The sequence below is a fragment of the Pseudochaenichthys georgianus genome, chromosome 16 (genome assembly GCF_902827115.2).
Source record: "Pseudochaenichthys georgianus chromosome 16, fPseGeo1.2, whole genome shotgun sequence".
Classification (NCBI taxonomy): domain Eukaryota; kingdom Metazoa; phylum Chordata; class Actinopteri; order Perciformes; family Channichthyidae; genus Pseudochaenichthys; species Pseudochaenichthys georgianus.
Window position 1 is genome coordinate 36437978 of NC_047518.2, and position 15501 is coordinate 36453478.

Here is a 15501-nt window from a genome sequence, read left to right on the forward strand (position 1 = left end):
CAGAGGGGTTTGCAAAGCCTCAAGGAACTGACGGAGACAAGCTGTGTCGAGTCAACAGCAGAGGTTTCACATTTCAGATATACATGCCCTTGCAAAAATCCATGGTATAGCATGAAAGCCCACATGTGTTGTTCCCGCAAACAACGTGGGCAAGTGCATAAGCCCACCCTCTGCTGTTATGTGGTGGCAGACTGCCTGCAAACCAGCTTAGGTTGGAATCATCTGGGTACCACAGAAAATACTTATTTTTAACATCTACTGCGTTTACAGGCTTCAAAGAGACTGATCTGAGTGACAGGATGACAGTCTGCCAAAACAAAGCAACATTAAAATAGAATAATGCCAGGGCTGTTTTTCCTATAGTTTCTGCTGTTTGACATTTACAACATTGTTATCAAGTTACAAGTCGAGAAGTAGCATCGCACCAAATACACATATATTAGGGTGGTCCTTAGTGCCATGTACATTTTCAAATTCATTTCTTTTTAGCTCCAACCCCCAGAATTCATTCTTTTAGTCAAGAAAACTCTGCTGGTGAATTTGTTCCACGATCTGACCGCGGCTGCCACACCAGCTGCCACGGTGCTGCAACTGAGGCTGCACTTCATTTCATTTCATTTTTATTTCTCCCGCTCACGGTACGCAAAACCAAATGTACAATAATTGCCAACAAAACATGACTCTACCAAAACACCATTGAGCGAAAAGGAGCAGGGAGAAGAATAACGTCTTATGTAACCTGCCCCTTTCTAAAAACAACAAAATACATACAAATAATATTTTTTTTTTCACAGCCAAACATAACAGTATCTTGGGATACTAAGAGAAACACAAACAATACTTAACGGAAACAAACAAAACAACAAAAAACAACAACACCAAAACATCACATGTATAAGGAAAAGAAAAGTGCAACACCCTCATCCGAGTCCTGCTGGAGAAGAAGGTGGAAAGCGGCGCTTGATAATAATAATAATAACAATAACAACAATAATAATGGGTCACTTCAAGGTCGATGAGGGAGGGGTACATGTTGTCATACTTTAAATGCTATAATACACTTAGTATATACGTACTGATGTTCTCATGTATGATGTAGTTAAACTGCTGAAAAGAGACAGCTGTTATCTGTCTAAATATCTTGGTTCTTTTGGCTCAAATAGCTTTTTGTAACATTGGTAATTTTTGCTGAATGAAGAAGGCAGTGATTTGTGTTCTGATCCTAAAGGTGCTGTGTGATCAGATGGAGTCTATTATGTTGATTTCAGATTACTCATTCAATTATTTCGGATTACATCCACAATTTAAAAGTAATATTTGCGTATAAGAATATGTTTATAAGCATCCATTGTGTCGAGGAATCAGAGACTTTCGATTTTCAGCTGAAATAAATCAAAATTAAACTGCTATTTTTTCTTTTCCGATATATCTTACAGCATGTGTGTTCAAAAGAAATGCAGTACCCAAGACTTAAAAGCATGCAAGGTCATATTCGGTATCCGCACGTTCCACTACTGAGGTAAAACTGTGTTACCATTGCCCTTGTTCAACATGAAATGTGTGCAGAGAGGCGAGATAGATGACCTTTCTGTTATTTTTCTGATAAGAAACAATCGGACCTTACTTGCAGTTACAGCCAGCTTCACACCAACATTGAAAATAATCGAATTCCCTCACTTTCAAGCCTGTGTAACCCCCATGTTTTTGGGATTGGTTTAAAACCAGAACAGCTTTGTTATTGTTATAGTTGAAATTAACAACAAAAACAATAAAACACATTGAGATATGTTTAAAAAACACTTCATATTTGTCTCTATTTTTCTCATATCTACTCTCTATAAAAGACCTGCTAAATTCATAGATTTGCAACACAGGAAATGGATCATTCTAGATGGACATATCATGTAAGTATAACTACATTTTTGTTATTGCCTCCATTGTATGATACATCTTGCTTGTTTAAAAAGATTCCCTGCTACCACACACACCGATGCAGAATCCCAAACAATGGAACCAGCTCATTATGCTCTCCGATACATGCACTCGCCCACTGCATCTCAGCGTGTTGCTCTGTTGCACCTCTCTTTTCACTGGTGGTATTCCCAATCTCCCTGTGAATAGCTTCCTGTCTCCCTGGATGTGCAACAACACTCAGTAACACAATGATGGCAGCAAACAATGACCGGCACAAAGCACACACACACACACACAACCAAACGTTTGGTAATGTGGCCACTTTCAAGAAGAATATGTTCCCTCATAATTATGGAAAACAACACAACACTTGGGACCAACTGTTCTACAGAACAATACCAGAGGAGAAGTTAGCCAATACTGCCGTTTGTACTACATTATTTAAAAAAAGCAGGCCGTGAATCTGTTACATTTAATCAATGATAAGTATCATGAGAGGAAATGAAGGGTGCTGGTTAATTAATGGTGTCTGGCAGCATGTTGGCTCATTAGTCAGCAAAGTCACCTCACAGCTAGACCGTTCTGGGTTTGATCTTAGCCGTGGTTCTTCTCCCCATGTTCACCTGCGTCTCCCCACCACCCCCTCACTTCTGTGGTTTCCTCATGCAGTTAAAATACATGCAGGTCGGGTGCATGTAACACTCTAAAATTGCCTTGTGTGTTAGTGCGAATGTGTTTGTGGATGTGTTGGCCCTCCAGCGAGCGAGGCAGTGACCTGCACACGGTGTTCTCGTGTCTTTCTTCTAATGCTGCACTCGTCCTTTAACCCTTATTAACAATACAGGGGCATAGATGAGTGGTTGATTAATTACTCGAGTGAAAAGACTAATGATTAAAAAGCTTGAATATGTCAACCTGTAAATCCTACCATTACAGAAGCCCAAATAAAAATGCATTTGGAAGTAAAACGCCAATATGGAGTTGCAGAGCTGTTCTTTTCCCTTTATATATTATCAATTTAAACAATTATATTACGTAATATAGACAATTGGATAATGTTAGTCATATAGGATAATCTTATGGGCACCAGTTATAATAATATACCTCCTTTTTTTCTGAGAAAGAATGACATGTCCATCATTGTGTTTTTTTTGTGTGTCTATAAACACTTGTACACACATACACACACGTATCATAGTTAAGTACAATAGGGGCATATTGTTCCATATGCTAATGTCGAGTGGCTACATCTTCTATCAGACTTGGTATTAACTGTTTGCTCATAAAGGTCTTTACTGTTAATAGTATTTACGTACAAAGTGTGATAGCGACTGACGGGTATGTGTTGACATGCTAATAATGTTAATTGCTAAACGCTTCAGCTGACTATTAACAGTTTCAAGGACCCATGAGATCTTTAATTAAACAAGTGTTGACGTTTATTCCTGTATTTGCTCATTGAGGATTGTGACAGCATCAAAGAGGCTTGTTTTAAGCTTACAGTATTTTGGGGCCATTTAGTGTCGTATTGTACGTCATATAGTTTATAGTTTATAGTTTATTAGGATCCCCATTAGCTGGTGCATAACAACAGCTAATCTTCCTGGGGTCCACAAATAACATAAAACATGACATTCGACAGTACATTACAAGACAATGATACAAATCGTGTACGGCGTCAATTTTCCTTCAAACAGTGACTTTCATATCAACCATCACATACAGCTTATTTTCTGATTCCCCATTTCCTTGTAAAGAAAAAAAAAAGGATTACTAATAATAATAGTGATTTTACAAATGTCTCCCTTCGCTTCTTTTAGAGTAAAAACAAACTAAACAAATACAATCCTCATCATAACTGTGAAAGGCTGTGTGTGTGTGTGTGTGTGTGTGTGTGTGTGTGTGTGTGTGTGTGTGTGTGTGTGTGTGTGTGTGTGTGTGTGTGTGTGTGTGTGTGTGTGTGTGTGTGTGTGTGTGTGTGTGTGTGTGTGTGTGTGTGTGTGGTGTGTGTGTGTGTGTGTGTGTGTGTGTGTGTGTGTGTGTGTGTCTATGTTAGCGAAAGTACCATATTCCTGCATGTGTTTAAAAAACCTATATGAATCGGTGTGCTGCTGTATGTTTACCATATGATTACAGGCGCTGTGTTTTGGTTGGCATCTGCTGTTTTGAATGTTCAAAGATGTGCGTACAGTATGAGAAAATGAAGCCTTAACTTCGTCTCTGATGGATAGCTCAATACTGGCTCAAACATAAAATAAATACAGTGATAATACTTTACTTCAAAGCCTGAAATTATGAAAAAATAAGCATTTGGTTTAGCTGGTTGCTTGTACACCAAAGACATACATATCTAGCTTCTGGTCTAAATGTAGGACAATTTAAACGATGTATTTTACTGATGTATGTGTAAAACATACTTCCTCATTGCACACGGAATAAAAACTGTAATATAAAACGTCTTAAAACAGATTATTATTGACATAAGTGAGAACACCAGTGCACTCTAACATACAGTATATAACTATTGTTATCTATTGAAACATCAAGCAATACACATCAGGTACAAATATTTCCCCATATATTTATCCCCTTTGGGAACAAAGCCCTGTATATATGTATTCATAGAGCAACACATGCACTCGGCTTCACACACACCATAGACGCAGTATTCCTTCTCGGAGCATACTACAGATAAAGCTTGCCTCGGTGACTTGTCTCACACACGCAGACTCTGCAAAGCTGACTTGAGTTAGAGCTTCCATTTGTCACTCAGACTGAGTCATGCAGTCTTTATTGTTATCTTAATGAGGTATTTAACTCACTATTTGTAACTAACAATAACGTGGCAAATAATTGTTTCCTCAAATACTCCGCCTCGTAGCAATCCATTATGTAGAAAGAGTGTGTATATGTCTTACGCTGACATGCTGTGCCAATAGTAAATGTATGTGTTGTTATATTCCATATTGCTTTTCACCACTGAATGCGTTCATGTATCCTCAACCATTTTGACTGCTTTGCAGGATCCAAACGCTAAGATTCTTATTATCAAACAATCGCATATTGCTTATTTATGGCAGCTGGAACGTTAAGAGATGGAAGGTAAGAGAAGTGTTTGTCCAACAAAGAGCCAAAGCCAGTCTCGAACATAAGCCTCACATTATTCAACATTATTAAAACAAAAATGGAGTTTATGACGAGAAATCACTGATAAAAACGTTATTATCAAAAACCCCAATCACATCTTCATATTGCTAAAATCATCAATCGTCGGTGACATTGTTTTAAGTGATTAGACAAATGCTTCACGCATGTACAACTTCACCAGATGATGATATATTATCATGTCAATTGAATTGGGGCTTCTAATGTTTGAGTCCATAATGGGAAAGGCTGTTTTGATGTTATTTCTCCCTCTGACTCAGTGTCCACATTGAATCTGCATCCAGCTCCATCACAGCTGAGAGGCATTGTTATTTATTTGATACGATTAGTAGTACTCATGCAGCCCTATAATGTTGTGATACCTCCTCTGTCAGAGGACTGTCAGGTAACAACACATTTGTAAAATCTAATTTTATGCTCAAGTGGTTCTGCTTCTGCAATTTATCGCAGCTATCGCTCACCCTCTCCCCTGCTCGCTCTTGCTTGCTTCCCCTCATTCCCTCTCCCGCTCCAGTCTCCACCCTCTCTTCCCAGCTTAGTGAGGTGTTTTGATCTCATTATCATTCCCAAACATTCACACCGGATAATCTGTCAGGGCGGGAGCCTGTGCTCTGCAGCGGACAGGGCACCCCGGTCATGATTAGGGGTTTCGGGGCGTGCTTGCAATGAATATCCCTTTTTTTCTCTCTTTTAAACCAAACTAGAAGTAATGAGTATATATTTCTCCCTGCAGCTATAAAACCTGGCCGCGTCAATTAGATCCTTTAGTGAGGAGAAACTGCCTCGTACTGTATGAGGACAATCGTGGTACAACCCAGGGAGGACACTAAATTGATTAGCCAAAGCGAGCAGCGGGACTATGCCCTTTTACAAACCACAAATCCTTTCCAGAAACACTGCACAATGCACAGTGAACCTCCATTAGACAATCCCTCCACAAAGCACGATGCAAACAGCCTCGTCTGTGGCCTATTGTTGTCAAGGAGGTAAAACCTTCCCTTTGCCAAATCCTCACCTCAGCGCCAGTTCAATCAAAGGCTCTGCCAGGAAATCGGGGAGCAACACAATGGGAGCTAATGCCAGGTGGAAGGGGGCTCTGAGCTGTGCCAAGCTACCTGTGTCCGTCACCATCCTCACCCCATCCATCTCCTCACCCGCTGCCACCTCTCTTTGTCCACATATGGTGGCAGAAAATATCCAGAGCTGCAGTCTTGGCATCGTGGGACACAAAGGTTGGCAACAGCAGGAAAATGCTCCACAATGTGCATATACAACAGCTTCAGAAGGTGTGTGTGTGTGTGTGTGTGTGTGTGTGTGTGTGTGTGTGTGTGTGTGTGTGTGTGTGTGTGTGTGTGTGTGTGTGTGTGTGTTATATGGTGTTAGTGGTTTAAATGTAAAGTACACATAATGTGCTGCGTATGTTATGTCTTGATAAATAGCCATGCCTTTAAATATATGTAAAATACAACTAAACCCACGTTTTGTGATATATATTTTTAACTCACATTCCCCACATGGATATATATACTATGATTGAAAAGTCTAACCTGGCTAATTAACTCTGAAACAAGCTATTTAACCTTTCTGAAATATGATATTGTGCCTTGACGATACTCGTTCATGCGTAGCAGATGTGAAGCCTTGTGCTTTGTGTGCCGTTGGCCATGTATACCCTCTATCGCTATCTCCACATTGTCAGAGGCATTCATCCATGTGTGAACATTGCAGTACTCAAACATTGCTGTTAAAAAAACTTGAATTGACCTTGTAACAGTTAACTTTTAAATGGTAATTGAATACTAAAGCACGTAGCGCAGACACTTCCTGGCTCTTTACTGAACACTTTGTGCTGAAACTGTCAAGGGCTATGAAAAGGAAGAGAGGTTGTTTTTCATTGGCTAAGATGGATGACACAACAAAATGTATGAAACAAAAGTGGACCATAATCATATTAAAGGTCAACTACAGTTTGTTTTCAACACTGAAACACTTTATATAACATTTTTAACCCGGCACCGTGAACAGCCAAATCGTGGTTACATCCATGAGCCGGACCATAAACAAATGATAGCCTTTGCAGCAGTATTTTGTTTATGATTGATCTGAAAATACAGGTTGTCGACCAACACATGACTACATTTATTTTCCCCAGTCAGACCCCCAAGTGGGCTCTCTCTGCGAGGCGAGCAAACACATCTCAGCTGCTGGTGCAGATGAGATGTGTTCAAACAGACAACGCTGTGTGGAGAAATGCATTCTTCATTCCAGTGAGACCGCTGGAGATTTGGAGTTAAAAAACTACAGGTTTTTTGGACATAAAGTAGAACCTGGCTCCACTTTTTTCCGCAGTGCTAAGCGAGAACATATGGCAAACCACTGCATTGACCAAACAAGTACTATACTGTACAAGCAGGCACACTCTGTACCTGATGATCCAGACGGAGGCTTAGCTGATTAATCTACAGAATTGTATCTTCTTTCCTCACAGTTTGGATTTAGATAAGCCTTTACTGTAATGAATCTACTTAAACTGGCCTGTGTTGCATCTCATTGTCTTACTGCTACCTCCCCGACCAACGCAGCATTGTCTCGCTTAATGTGGGGCTTATTTCAGTCTGAGAGCCCGTTAACCTGTCACTCTCAGTTGAATATAATCACTCTTTCTCACAATACTCGTACTGCCTTCAGAAGATTTGTGTCGTTTTATCTTTGAATGGTGTTTGAAGCAGTTGGCAAATACTGAAAGTTTATAGTGACTAAAAAAAAACAATTTGAAGAGCTTTTTTAAAGTCCTTTCATCGCTGCATGTTACATTTTATGTTGCAATCAATATAATGTGAGGAGTGTGAACAGCAGCACTGAAGAATGAGTGCAATCGCCTTTCCCCTCAAAGCCTCAGCGTACAGTTTTATGTTCTTATTCTTTGTGACGGGTCACTTGGTAACTCCAGGGCTTCATTTTCATTAGATGCACTTTGGAAAGGCCTTAATGTTACTGTCACAAACCTGTTGCAGAACAATTGACTTATCCTGAGGGTTAGGACACCACAGTTGGATGCTCTATCAAGTGGAAGGTCAGATAACTACTCTGGGTCACTAAAAATGGTGCAGTGTAATTGACATTGATTCTTTGAACTAAAGGTTCAATTAATATCAAGGCCTGTGTTAATGCCTGCACGCTGCTTCAAAGTCCAGAATCAAATGGAAAGGCATTGTTTAATTTAGGCCAGCTTATCACCGTGCAGTTTTGACAACCACTTAGTTGCTTTAATGCTTAACATAATGAGAACAAGACTTGACTTAGCTACGTATAAAACTCTTTTGACAGAGCTATTATCGTCCCCCACCCATAGAAATGAGTGTCTTTTGCCATGGGCAAAATGAAAACAGGATGTACGTTTTATTTTTATGATCTCCTGTCTCACTTTCCTAAAAGGAAGTTAACATCTTACACAGGCTTTTAGCGCATTTTAACTACATGACAGGAACAATACACAAAGGCCTTGTGTGTAAGCCAAATAATGTCAAAGAGGCAGAAACATTAGTTGTAATGAAGGCTAATATAAAAATAGGAAATACAGCAAACATATTGTCATAGAGATGAATAGGAGCCTTCAGAGGTTGACAGGGGTCTGAAGACAAGTCACCCTGTTTTTCAAAGTCATTGCAGCCGCCGCTATATATAAATCTGCCCCACTTATTACTGGACGGACCACACATGCAAAGTTAATGTAGACAAATGAGAGGAAGGTGTGGGTCGGATCATTGGGGACACCTCTGGCTAGTTTCTGGGACAGGAGGCACTCAAATGGAAATTCACTGTGTCCGCGAGAGCGTTCACATCCTCTGGAACAAGACCAATCTTAAAACATCTGAATTGAAGCCCTGGGCGCTCATTTCAAACCACATTTTCTGGTGGTATGAGGAGGGAGATTATTCCCCTCAGGGCACGTAGAAGGAGCGATGCACTCATGAGGATTAGCAGAGAGCACGGAGCGATGAATGTGAGGGCCCAGTCAACCGAGGGACATTAACTGATACCTTCTGAATGCATTTTCGACATTTAGAGAATCTAAATTTAAGTCACTACAGGTAGCCTTTTTTCATTATAGGAGCCTGCAGTAAAATATATCATATTAAAAAGCCCGAGAGTGCGTAAAAGAAATGATGAGTTTCAAAGAACATTCCCTCATGACTTTATGTAAATCAACGCGTTTGACTGCACAGACTTGATTGACAGCCGACACGAATCCTCTCTTGTAAACACGCCACCCAAAGACAGTTTCATGAAACAGATAAGGCAAGATAGGTTTATATTTGAATAACACAGACATACATTACTATTTTTTTGTTTTTGTTTTTACAATCAAACCCACTTGCTAAGAACACTAACCAATCTCCAGCTTAAAAACTCTCCCGGGGATGAGAAGACACAACGACATGATAAGATTTTGTTAGGAAGCTGTTGCGTTCACATCTTGTCCTGGATTAGCGCCATTTATTGTAGTTTGAAGAACAACATTCACAGAGCTTATATTTGACTTCCTTTTTCAAACATGGCTTGGCTATTGTAGGTTTATATTAACAGCGGTTTTATCACAGAGCACAAGCATTATTCCTAAGCACTTTGCACCGTCTTTTCAAAGCCGATTAGAGCAACGAGAAGGAGGCCAGCTCATCCTTGCTAAGGCAGATATTTACATTCTGGTGCCTTGTGCAGTGAATTTTAATTTGTCTGCTACGATTTAACACGCCGGGTTCCTAGTAGTTTCACACATGAGCGCTTAATGGGTTCGTTAACATCCTGAGGGACTTTCCTCATTACCTGATCTGGTCAGCTCTGACAGGTGCAACGAGTCTCACCACTGATCTTTGTTCATCGTGCCAAGTTCCCCCGCACCATCGATCGTGGTGAAATAGAAATCCAAGAAACACATGTGAGTCAAAAAGCCAGAGCACAAAAACGAAAAGTCAGTCAGTGGCGTAAGGGAGTAATGAGATCAGTGCCCTTGACAAAAATATACGGCCCAAAGTTAAATATCTAAATTATTCCCGTATTGCCTCTTTGAGTATCTTTGGACGCAGACCAAGAACACCATTAGGCCATTTTAAACAAACCCATTACGCCTGTGTCTCATTCCAACGCAATGCTTTGGAAAAGCTTAAGATTTGTATTTGTTTTCCTCTATTTAATACACCAAAAACATTCGATTGCCGGCTGTATGTGTCCTTGAAACTGAGAAGCAGTATATCATTTGCAGTCTTCTAGCGTGCCATGTATTTATCTGTACTTGGAATGGAAATGCCCTTCCAAGATCAAATTTTAAATATGTTAATAAAACATCAAAATGCTAGCCTGAAGGTCACTGAAGTTCTGTAGGATTGAGAAAGTTCACTTGTTTCAAGGCATCTCCTGCTTCAAACAACCTGATCTCACCAGAATGCGCCACCACAATGCATGGTGGAGTCACGAACTTTGTTACATTTACGTGTCCTCACCACGAAAACAACCCCAATGTAAAGTGAATGAGGCTCCTTTGTCGTGGTGCACACACGCATTTCTACAACGTCCCGCAGTGAGCTTTTATTCTATAAAACGGTTTTTTAAATCTACTTTATATCTTGTAGTAACTCACGGGAGGCTTCTTTTATTTTATTTGTATTCATAATAATTAAAAAATTCGTCAGAATGTAAAAATTACATTAGTTACGAATTTGTGTTCTCAAAAAACAGTGCATTGTGTGTAATGCAACTGTGATTTTTATTAAATTAGTTCGTTTTTAAGGAAGGCCAGAGCTTCAGCTGTGTCAAATAGATTGTTCCCTTTAGTTAACGTTATTTAAAAAAAAATGATCATGTCCCCTGTATTGTATTACGAGCGTCCATTCCCATTGGATAACGGAGAATTGTACACCCGGAAGTAAGTATTCCTCTTACTGTCGATTGATTTTACAATGATATCTGCACTACTCATCGACTAAAAAACACCAGATTATCCTTGTTAATTACACAACATTGATTGGTTTGAATTGTGTGCAATGCTTTTGTATTTTTCCCCTTCGATTCGGTGAAACAAATGTTTTTTCTGAGTTTTAGGATGGCCGAAGACACTACACTACCCAGAATCCTCAGCTATCGTTTGGGACTACACCATGTGCTTAGCTTGACAAACCCGTGATCAGTCCTCAACCTCTGTGATTGGATGCGCGAAGTTTACACAGAGCGTCAAAAAGGACTTTGAAATGGAATGAAACCCATATTTATCTGCAGATCCGTTTAAAGCATATTCATTACTCATTATTCTCTAATAGTTAATTAAAGACTGTATATAATTGCTATGTTGCACATCCCTTTCAAGATTTCAAGATTTTCTAAGGTTTATTGACATATCATATACACAACAGTGTAGTTATGTAATGAATGAAAAACTTGAGTCACAGGTTCCTCAACAGTGCATTACAAGACATCTATCAATATGTGTGTATATTTCCACCATTACACTGTCGTATTCTGCACATTTCTTATACTATCTACATACATAAGATTATAATTAATGTGTATAATATCAGTTAAAATAAGTGCTTCAACATAGTTAACATTGCAGGAAAGTTGATTGTCAAGTTCCAAAACAAACCATGCAATTTAGACTTTGTCAGGCTTAATATTTAGATACCCCCAAAGCTTTTTTCCTATTTAAAAGAAGACCTTAACCTAAATTATTCTTTAATGTTTAAATAAAGCCTTATTAGTTAGCACATCCTCCTATCAGGCACTAAACTGTTTTATTCTAGATATCATTTGAGTATCTTCTTGTTATTTTCTATTCTATATTTATATCATTGACCTTCTACTTTCCCACTATTTTGTATGTACTCTTAATATTTAAATGTTTTCATAAAATATAACACATTCAAAAGTGCTTTACAAAAATGAAAGACATTAAGAAAAAGGCATTTTAAACAGTCGTTAAAAAGCAACACAATCTTCCTGCATTGCAATTACTCTAAACGTGCAATAACGTGCTTTAACCAGTAGGTGGTTTGGGTTAACAAGCTGTCAAGTTTACAGTGTTAACAAAATAAGATATACTGCTGTTTCCGGTTTAGTTTACGACGAATATTATTTTGTTATTGTTTTGATATTTGTAACACAAAAGCGATGGAAAAAACCCATAGCAACACAGAAAAGATGGTCTTAACATGACCCAGCGGTCTAGTAGTTAATAAAAAACAATAATATCAAAACAAAATATGACTACTAATTTATTGTGAAATTAAAACAGAACAGTAAAAGAATAGTTTCCGGTCTATTCTGATGCCCGATCTCTGGAGATAAATAAAGAACTATGACAGATGTGTAATATTTAATGCAGCCAAACCATTTATTACAATGCATTCATGTGATGACTTTCAAAGAGTAAAGCAAGCACTGCTGAATAAAGTATGATTTTCTCTTTTACGAAACCTTTTCATATGGAATGCAGTTGGAAGTCAACCAATCAAAGAGCTTGAGGACTGATCACGGGGTTTGTCAAGCTAAGCACATGGTGTAGTCCCAAACGATAGCTGAGGATTCTGGGTAGTGTAGTGTCTTCTGCCATCCAAAAACTCCGAAAAAATCTTTGTTTCTCCGAATTGAAGGGGGAAAATACAAAAGCATTGTACACACTTCAAACCAATCAATGTTGTGTAATTAACAAGGATAATCTGGTGTTTTTTAGTCGATGAGTAGTGCAGATATCACTGTAAAATAAATCGACAGTAAGGAGAATTCTTACTTCCGGGTGTACAATTCTCCGTTATCCAATGGGAATGGACGCTCGTAATACAATACAGGGGACATGATCATTATCTTTTAAATAACGTTAACTAAAGGGAACAATCTATTTGACACAGCTGAAGCTCTGGCCTTCCTTAAAAACTAACTAATTTAATAAAAATCACAGTTGCATTACACACAATGCACTGTTTTTTGAGAACACAAATTCGTAACTAATGTAATTTTTACATTCTGACGATTTTTTTAAATTATTATGAATACAAATAAAATAAAAGAAGCCTCCCGTGAGTTACTACAAGATATAAAGTAGATTTAAAAAACCGTTTTATAGAATAAAAGCTCACTGCGGGACGTTGTAGAAATGCGTGTGTGCACCACGACAAAGGAGCCTCATTCACTTTACATTGGGGTTGTTTGCGTGGTGCCGACACGTAAATGTAACAAAGTTCGTGACTCCACCATGCATTGTGGTGTTAAGGAGTCGTGGTGGAGTCACGCATTCTGGTGAGATCAGGTTGGCTTCAAAACAACCTTGTGTGACTTATTTTAAGATGAGCAACGTTCGAGATCGTACTCTCATAAAACCTTTCTTTGCCTAGGATATTATGTTCTCTCAAAACCAAAAGTATATTCCTGATGTTTCTTATGTCCACCTTTTAAAAAAACGAAATTCATAATATAAGATATAATTGATCAAATATAATTTGAAGGTGACCCGAGCAGCCTCAGAGCAGCACTATCTCGACCACTGACACAACTTCTTTTGTTCAGATCACTTCCTGCATACCCCCGCTGCTAGCGATAGTCACACTTGCTGCACAGAATAAATTGTCTTTGCTGTTTCTCTTTGATCCCTGACATGGACTGAAGCAGCTCCGTGTGGAGCGCTGACAATCAGCCCACACTTGTTGTTGACAGAACACATAACATGTGCACCTTGTGAATCGCCTTTACAACAGACGGTGCATCATGTCTGGTCACTCAGCTGAAAAACACAGTGGAAATACTGACCTGTCTGGAATAATGATTCACCATCACACTTCGGAAAACTTTAAGACTAGAAACTGTATGTGTAAAATATCCGCGAGTTATAAATAGAGAAGGTTTTTGTTTGCAGGGTATTCAAAATGTTTGTTGATGAATTTAAAGTGCTTTCACACCAATTGAGCGAGGTCAAGTAAAGCAATCATTTATGACGAGCAACCTCAAGAGCTTTCATTATTTTTGTCATAATGTTTGGTACAAGATAACTTTAATAAACCTGCTCCATTCTATTATTTTTATTTTACAATAAAGCCTGCTAATATTACATTTGTGACCTTGTTAAAGTGCTCACTTAAGGCTGCCCGTAATTTCTGATTATATTATTGCTCGTATTATTCATATGCAAGATATAGTAAATATTGTTTGGAAATGCGTGAAAAGCTCAGAAAATGGAAGGTCAACAGGGTGACAACTATTAACGTTCTGCATTATGTCATTTGTGCCAATCATTTTCTCCATTAATTCATTATGAGTTTGGTCTAAAATGTCAGAATGTATAGTGGGGGGGGGGGGGGGAGTGCAACGTTACAGCACAATCAGGCTGTACTTCTCACTTATTTTTGGTACATGAATTTGCTTAGTATCACAAAGCCGTACAAGACATCATAAACAACTTCAGTCCACCCCTCTGCGTAATGTATGCTGCCTGAGCTGATGGCACTTTCCTCTGCCAAATGAAAAAGGCAAGAAATCTCAAATGAAATGAAAAAGGATTGAGGCAAATCTATACCTCATACTAAACTCACCTTCTTGTGCAGTCAAGTCTCACTGCTTTTATCTGGCAGGCCTAATACTATTGATGGGCTTTTGAAAAATAATAGAAAATCCCATTGCTACAAAAGCATTTTGGCTGCTTCCCATTTGTGGGAATACACAGGGAGCATTATGGGAGCAGATTATTTATTTTGAATGAGAGGCAATTCAATACCTTGGGTCCAATGGGAGAAGCTAAATGTGTTCCTGGTGCAAAACAAGCATCCAAGCGGAGACTTGAGAAATCCACTGGGAAGGAAGAGCGACCGAGGTGCTGAATTGAATAATAAGAAAAAACGACAAAGCCAACCAACTCTAAAACCTCAGAGCTGACAAGTTCATTACCCGCTGAAACCACCTGGCTTTTCTTATGAGGCTTTTACTAATGAAAGGTTTCAGAAACAACTGCACATGCTGCAGTTTCTGTCTGCCCACCACAATGCCTATAGCCCGGTGTCAAACCCAGGTCACGTTTTCAATCCTGTATTTCCTCTTTTCACAATCGACATTTTCTATAACTACTTTTACGTATCAAACCAAGTATGTTTTTCTTCATTTATTTATCTGCGGAAGCTGCAGCTTGTCCAGTTCATACAAAATGCATTATGAATAATACGAATTAGCGCTAAATCAAGATTTGTTTAATGATTAAACTGATTAGAAAGAATATCAAGAATCTTAAGTAGCAGGATGAGGTTACAAGCACACATATGCAAATGTACAAGACATTTGAATAACAATATAAAAGTTGTAATATTTATATTAATATATATACACACATTAATATTCAACAGCCAATTGATTTAGTGACAAATGTAAACGCTTCAATTGTATTGCTTTCCTTAT

The 15501-nt window shown here is 38.7% G+C and overlaps 1 protein-coding gene across 1 annotated transcript in view; it reads right to left on the reverse strand.

Moving 5' to 3' along the window:
- The window catches only part of grik3 (glutamate ionotropic receptor kainate type subunit 3), a 104976-nt gene that overhangs the window by 53566 nt on the left and 35909 nt on the right, over positions 1 to 15501 (reverse strand). The gene's annotated exons all lie outside the window — the stretch shown is intronic.